Genomic DNA, 8,607 nt, shown 5'->3' with positions numbered 1-8,607 from the left:
TTCTTTCTTCTTCAGATGAACAATCAATTAGCAGTCAGATGCCGATGCTGCGGGATACTGCATGTTCTTTTGTGATTCAGGATGCAATTGAGTCAAGGGTCATATCATTTTGGCCATTTTTTCATTTTGTTTTGTTTATGGGCCATGCAGTTTTCATTCAGCATGGTTATTTGTATTATGTTGTGTGTTGTATAGACCAGTCTGCTGTCATCTTAATATGTTAGATATGAAGCAGCAGGTTCTGCCCTGCAATGAAAATAATAATAATAATAATAATAATAATAATAATAATAATAAACCTTTAATTGTCCTTGTTTCATGGCATTCTTAAATTGAGAAGTTGTGCAAATGGTCTTACTCTTAAAATAGGCAAATAATCTTGTCACTGCACTGGGTTTTATTGTAAAACATTTTTATACTCTGTTTCTGGTTCATTCTAGCTCAAAATTAGCTGGTATATCTTAACAAGAAAAAGTAAGGCATACTTTCTTAAAATGAGATATTTTTTCTAATCAAAACATGCTTGACAAGATTAATATTCTTTTTGGGCAAAAAAATAAGACTTATTTTCTTGATACAAGGCTTTTTTTACTTTCTTGAAATTCCTTTTTTGCAGTGCAAGCAGTTGATGTGGTCAGAGACTTGACAGCACTGTGTGAGAGTGGAGGATTTCATCTTACAAAATGGATGAGTAATAGCAGGACTGTTCTAGCCTCCATTCCTGAGTCAGAAAGAGCAAAAGAGGTTAAAGATTTGGACCTTGATCATGATGCATTACCTGACGGAAGAGTCCTTGGAGTGAACTGGTGTACAGAGTCAGATGTTTTCAAGGTCAGAATTAATGCAAAGAATACACCATAAACTAGATGTGGCATCCTGTCATTTGTAAGTCCTGTATATGACCCGTTAGGGTTTTTGTCACCTGTCATCCTTCCAGCTAAAATGATCCTGCAGGAGCTGTGTGGCAGGAAAGTCTCCTGGGATTAAGATATCCCTGCTGACCTGGCTCAAAAGTCACAAAAGTGGATTTTGGATCTTGCAAAACTTCATGGTTTCACATTGGACAGATGTCTAAAACCAGTTGGTTTTGGAAAAGTCACATCTGCACAAATGCACCACTTTGCAGACGCGAGTGAGAAAGGTTATGGAGTTGTCACCTACCTTCTCATTAAAAACAAAAAGGGTTCAGTTCACTGTTCATTCATCATTGGGAAGTCCAGAGTGTCTCCATTAAAACACTGATTAAATCCACTGTCAGTGGATGTATGTGAACTCTGAGCTGAATCCAGCCGACCATGCATCCAGAGGCATGAATGCAGACACATTCATAAAGTGTCAGGACTGGACTGGTGGGCCAGATTTTTTGAAGAAAGATGAGAAACACTGGCCAGTTTCACCTGATATCAAAGAAGATACAGAAAGATGTTGTTGAAGTTAAAGCTGCAGTGAGTGCGAATGCTACAAATGCATATGAGAATACACTTAACAAGCTCATTTGTCATTATTCAGAATGGCACAGATTAACAAGAGCAGTTTCCTGGATGATGAAGTTGAAACAACTGCTCCACAAACTGAGTGTACATCGCAAATTACTCACATTACAAGCAAGTGGGAGACTGAGTCATGAAAGGAAAACAGATTGTTGCAAACCAGATGCAAAAGTTCAAAACAACTATCAGTGGATCTTTGCTCACTACTGAAGATATTGCACTGGGAGAGATTGAAATTGTCAAACTGTATCAAATGCAAGGCTTATGTGATGAACTGATGACTCTTTAGAAAGGTGACAAGCTGAAGAGAAGAAGTCACATCATCAAGCTTGATCCTGTCGTGCAGGATCAAGAAAGATATCAGCAAAACCTGGTGAACAGAGAATGGCAAATCTGCCACAAGATCGCCTGATACCAGACAATCCTCCGTTCACTAGTGTAGGAATAGACTATTTCGGACCCTTTGAGGTCAAGTGTGGGAGGAGTATGGTCAAGAGGTATGGGGTCTTGTTCACATGTCTCACAGTCAGAGCAATTCATATAGAAGTTGCTAATTCTCTCGAAACTGATTCCTTTGGACGATTTATAGCCAGGAGAGGCCAGGTGTCTATAATGAGGTCAGATAATGGCACGAATCTGGTGGGTGCAGAGAAAGAAATGCGTGAAGCAATCAGAGGCTGGAATCAGTCAAAAATCTCAAATATGCTCATGCAGAAAGGAATCACTTGGATATTCAACCCACTAGCAGGTTCACATTTTGGAGGCATCTGGGAGAGGCAGATTCGTTCTGTGAGGAGAATTCTTAACCAGATACTGAAACAGCAGCCTCTTGATGATGAACGTCTCCACACATTGTTCTGTGAAGTCGAGGCTATTGTAAATGGCAGACCTATAACAAGAGTGTCAAATGATCCACATGACATTGAGGCTCTCACACCTAACCATTTACTTCTTCTGAAAAGCCAACCAGTGCTGCCTCCTGGAGTGTTTCAGAAAGAGGACTTGTATGCCAGGAAGAGGTGGAAACAGGTACAATACCTGTCTGACATCTTCTGGAAACGCTGGACCAGGGTACTTGCCGCTTCTGCAGGAGAGGCAGAAGTGGACTGAAATCAGGAAAAATCTGAAGGGAGGACATGTCGTTCTTATAGTGGACGACGGTGCACCAAGAAGTTCACGGGTGATGGGAAAAGTTGAAAAGGCAGTTTCTGATGCAAAAGGTCTTGTTAGATGTGCTTTTGTGAAAACTAAAACTAGTGTTTTGGAAAGACCAATAGATAAGTTATGTTTATTGCTTGAAATGGATGAATAACTTCTTATTCCGTGTGTGATACACTTGTGTTTAAAGCATGTGATTTATGCTCCACACTAAACTTGAGTGAAACTTTACAAGACTGACTTTAGTGATGTAGTAGGTGTAAAATATTGAATAAAATGTTGTGCTGTATGACTTTATTTTCACTCTCACATTTCACTTTACGATGTGCAAATTTACAAGTGGATCGCCGATATTGTCTCCAAGTGTATTTTGGGCAAAATTGTCATCAACCGTCCACCAACGTCATCAGTCACTTGTCAACAGAGTGCAAGCTAGGTGGAGCATTTTTACTACGAAGTTAACATGAGTGGCAGTTCATATAAACATAAAAGCGGGCAAAGTGCAAAGAAAAGGAAAAAAGAGAGCAAGGAAAAGCCAAATTACAAAAACTGGACACATATTTTGTTCGTCCCCCTGGAGATGAACCCGACATTGTTGTTGGCAGCGATTCAGGCCCGCCAATACTGCCAGCACAGTCAGGGAGCCAGATTTACAGGTAGCAATTCTAACAATCACTACACTATACACAATGTGTGAGTTAGTTGTAAACTGTTGATGGTTGTTATTGTAGTAGCCCAGCCGCCTAGCTTAAATCCCCTTCTTTCTCTCTCGGCTGTATCGCGGTGATGTTAGGGACTCAGCAGTTGCTAGCTGCTCCAGGGTAGAGCCAGACCTGGTACCTGACCAGCAGCCCCCCTCCTCACCCGCACTGGACACTGGAAATGAAAGCAGCAGGTCTCCTCATGCTACAGGTGACACGCAGACCGTGGATGATGAAAACCCTCCTCTGGAGTGTTTTCTGACTGATTGGGCCAATTTTGTTGAAAACATCCAGGACGCCAACATTAAAAGATATATCCTTAAGATGGGCCCATACAGACCCAAAGGTCCATTTCCCACTGATAACGACAATCTGTGTTTTTCGGAAAGTTATTACACCTCTACCACTAAAGTTGGGATGAAACTTCCCCGCAGCTGGATGTACTATTCCCCCAAATTAGACTGCTGTTACTGTGAGCCTTGCTGTCTTTTTGCCAACCGAAATGCCCCGTATTACAACAATGCATGGGTAAACGGAATAAGAGATTGGAAACATCTTTCTGCCAAAGTTGAGAAGCATGAATCCACGCAAATACATCTTGCTGCATGCATAGTCTACGAGCAGTGGAAACTCAACAACACAATAGACGAAATGGAGAGGAATGTACGTAATGCAGCCTTGTTTTGGAGACAGGTCGTGGAGTGCATTGTAAATGTAACTCTTACTCTGGCTTCATGCAACCTGGCATTCAGGGGGCACAGGGAAGTTCTAGGTCAGGGAAATGCTGGCAACTTTTTGTCAATAATCGAGTTATTAGCTCGCTACGACCCTGTTTTGAAAGAGCTAATCAACCGACCAGAAGGGTCAGCGAAATACCTAAGTCACCAGATTCAAGATGAGATTATTTACATATTATCTCAACGCGTGAAAGCTGACATAATTAATGAAATAAATGAAGCCCCGTTTTATTCGATTATCATGGACACAACGCAAGATGTGTCAAAGATAGACCAGCTGAGCCAGGTGTACAGTTACGTAACTGTTGTTAAGAATGACATGGATATTGCAACAGATATACAGATCAATTAAGTGTTTTTGGGTTTTGAGGCGACTGTGGGCTCATCAGCATCAGAGCTTGAAAACCAAATCCTGGGCTCTATAGAGAAAAACGGAATAGATCTGACAAAATGCCGCGGACAGGGCTATGATGGGGCCGTGAATATGAGTGGTGCATATTCAGGAGTACAGGCAAGAATAGCAGAGAAGGAGCCCCTTGCCTGTTATGTTCATTGCGCTGCTCATAATCTCAACCTAGCTCTCAACGACTCTGTTAAAAACGTCCCTGGAGTGAAGCAGTTCCATGACACTGTAGAGATCCTGTACAACTTTTTTGGTCACAGTATCAAACGATGAGCGCTCCTCAGTGAGTTAATGAAGCCAGAGAGCAGAACTGTCACATTAAAACGCCTCTGTCCCACTCGCTGGACATCTCGACATGATGCGCTTTTTGCGTTAAGGCACAGATATGGAGACATTATAAAAGCCCTCATCAAAATATCCCTGACCAGTGACAAAAACGATGAGCGTGGTGAAGCAAGTGCGCTCAAGAATGCCATAAGCAAATTTTCTTTCATATTTTTAGTCAACATGCAAACCAAGATTCTTGAATGTATAAACGCTGCCTCACAGTTACTGCAAGCTAAGGACGCGGATATTCTGAAAGCATCTACTCTTCTGCAAAACGCCATCAGTGTTTTGATGGAGTTTAGGGAGCAATTTGATGAGGCTAAGTCTGCCACTCTTGCTCTAGCTACAAAATGGGGAAGTCAAACGCAGTTTGAAGCAACCAGGGCCAGAAAAGTTGAGAAGCACCTGGCTGCAGGCCTCCACTGTGAAGTCGCTTCCGGTGCAGGCTCCACTGTCAGGACACCTCCACTGTCAGGACGGAAAGTGACGACATTTAAATCTGGATTTCACCTGCATTTTCATTCGAGAGAGACCAGCAAGTGAGCATGTGTTCCGAGTAGCAGTGAGTTGCTGATTTTTATTATCCACAGAAAGTAAATGCATGGTTTCTTGTGTTCTTCGTCAATATAGGTGCCGTAAAATAATAACGTTATAGAAGTCATTAATGATGCAAATTAGTTAGATAACGTCAAAGTTAACTTTCACCAGTGGAGGTTAGCATCAACACCGTAAATTATCAGGGATTATTAACTGTATAGTGCATAACCTAAAGTAACTGTTCGCATTTGTTTGTATGTAACGTTATAAAACATTTTTGTAAACTCTCCTTGCATTAGCTGGGCATCGTCACAAAGTTGAAAACGTGTCTTTCTGAACTCACAGACGTGATATGTGAGACAGCCAAGCTACCAACACGATGCAACACACCATGATGTTTTGCCAGAGGTCGACTAGCTAATTAGTGATATCTCCTGTTTAAGTGCACAAGTGGAATCAAAATGTGGCAGGACTACATGGCACATTTTTACTTTTTTATTTTTCCACCTCTGTTGTAAACTACAGTATATAAACAAAACGAATAGTAACTGAAATTACTGAGAAGTAGCTTCTGCACCATCAGTACTTTTATTTTTGATACTGAGGAAGGAAATACACATTTAGAGTGACGTCTGAGAAGGGCCCTCTGACCTCCAGACTGACTGATGGGATCTTTTCTTTTTCTTCTTTTTGGAGCTTGTGTTTTGAATATTACAACTGATCATTTTGCTTATCTATATATTTTCAGGAAGAAGAGCAGCAGGCTGAGGTCTCAGTCAGACCTGCCGATGTGGACACACCAGTGGAAGGGGTAAGCTTTTTCACAGTATCTATTGGTCAGATACTGTTGGTGCAGCAGCTATGTACAGACATCTTTCTTTGTCTTTTCCATAGGAGTCGGTTGAAGATCGCATTCTTCACGATTGCAGACATGCAGCAGAGCGGGTTGAGGCCAACAGACAACTGTTGTCTGCCAAAGTAGACCTGCCTGATGTTCTGTGCTTGGGGGAGGAGAAACAGGCTGAGGCTGCTGTGCAATATGGGAGGGTGTGGAAAGAAGAGGTGGATGAGCATGAAAAAGAAACAATCCTGGAGCCCTTCAAGTTCACGTTTTACAATACTGAGGACATGTGGAAATTCTGTGAAGAAATAATGGACAGAAGAAATTATTTGGCCTATTGTGAATGTCACACAGATGAGTGAGTTTGTGTTAGAATAAAGAATAAAGGGCTACAGAACATTTATTCATGTTGTGACTTGTGGTTTTTTTTGTGTGTGTTTTTTGTTTTTCTCATGGATCACTTAATAATTCACTTGGATTATACTGTAGATATCAAGAGTAAGGGTAGTATTTAGTGGTAGCTACTTGGGTGTTCCAGCAGAACAAGAACATAATTAGCATAGACATAGAACCAAACATGAAATTTATGGTGGTAAAGAATAAAAATACAGAATAATACAACAGGAAGAAAAATTGAAAAAATATATAGAAAAAGAGCAGTGCAATAAAGTCAAAGTTAAATGATAAAAAGTCAGTTAAGTACTGTATAGTGCACAATAAAATGTATAGGCCAATGACATCTTATGAGATGTTGGCTTATGAATATGAGTAATAACTTAAAAGACCATTTGTGCACTGAGCAATGTTATTCCTGCCCTCCATTGTTTTCATTTATCAACTATTTGACCTTCTCTTTTCAAGATCCTCAGCTTTGTAGTAGGCTGCAAATAGACTATTGAGCCCCGAGTCATATCACCCACCGTTTGTTTTTCGTAATGACTAAGTTGTAAAATTACGCAGTGCAGTGTATATTAGTCGGGCTTTTTGTCCTAGATTTGGACAGAATAAAACAAAATGCCCACGTTGGGGCTCATGCGCAACATAAAAGGAAAACACGGACCAAAAACGACAAACAAAAAAGTTTACTATATAAATACGATATAACGATTTATACTATAGGCAAGGAATTAATAGATTTTACGTCATATTGTTTACTAATTAATGCATTTGTGAGGAAAACGATTCAACCGGAAGTGCATTCGCGATTTTATTTTGAAATGTATCCCGTGCATTTCCTGTCCTGACAGTGGAGGCGGCCTGAGAGTGGAGCCTGCGGCGGTAGCGACCTCACAGTGGAGGTCTGCAGCCAGGACCTCTTGGACAATTTCACTACGACGACGACGCCGCCACCACCACCCCTCCCCCACATTGATGCGCAGATTAAAATTTGACAAAACACTCACCATCATTTGACTTAAAAAACGCTAATTCATCCACCACTGGTCACCTTAGTACATCTTAACACATTTATTTTAGCTTAACACTTGATATTTGGCCGGATAAATAAGTTGCCACTCAATAACTTTGTTTTAAGCAACCACTTGTTGCCAGCAAACGTGAACGTAATTAACAGCTTGTCTCAACCAGGTCAATGACAATTAATTCGCTTCACACCCCATGATATGTTAACACGACTTCATACAGCGATTACCATCCCGTAGAAGTAAATATATTCGGTTCTTACCTTATTTAAGCCGTATAATCCACACAGGGTCTTTGCCGTCTTCTCCTATTACCAACCGACATGAGTGAAAAAGGCATCCAAACCGGATGTTGTGATTAACTCCGCCAGGAGTGAATGTAACTCAGTCACAGGTGTTAATATTCAACTCGCTTGATTGACAACGCTCGCAGAGCTATTTGATCACTACAAGTGTTGAAACCAGTAGGCGATTTGAGGGGGGATGCCGCCCCCCTTGCAGAGGTGTATAAAGTACTTGAAAAAAATAACTAAGTAAAATTACAAGTACCATAACTGAAAATGACTTTGTTAAAAGTTAGTCACCCTTAAGAAAATTACTTGAGTAAAAGTCTTAAAGTAGCTCACATTAAATGTACTTAAGTATCTTGTGAAAAAATATACTCAAGTATCAAAAGTACAAGTACAAGTAAAGTACAAAGTATTTTTATAGTATGCATAAAAAGAAGCAAAACAACCAAAAATAGTTCTCCCCTTGTTCTCTTTATTTCACTTTCAGGTGAATGAAATAGATGTGGTATGATAAAACAAAAACAAAAAACCACCTGAGCAAACATGTGGAGTGAGTGAATCAAGTGTCTCGTGTCTTCCTGAGAACACAACTATACATAAAGTGTCTGTCTGCCTAGGAACACAAAAAAATGCCTCCTATCTGCCTCAGAGAACACAACTAAATAAGGGGCCTTGTGTCTGGTTAAGAATACAACTTAAAAA

This window comes from Pagrus major, chromosome 20 (assembly GCF_040436345.1).
Source record: "Pagrus major chromosome 20, Pma_NU_1.0".
Taxonomy (NCBI): Eukaryota; Metazoa; Chordata; class Actinopteri; order Spariformes; family Sparidae; genus Pagrus; species Pagrus major.
The sequence above is the reverse complement of the archived record's forward strand: the minus strand, read 5'-3'. Positions refer to the sequence as shown.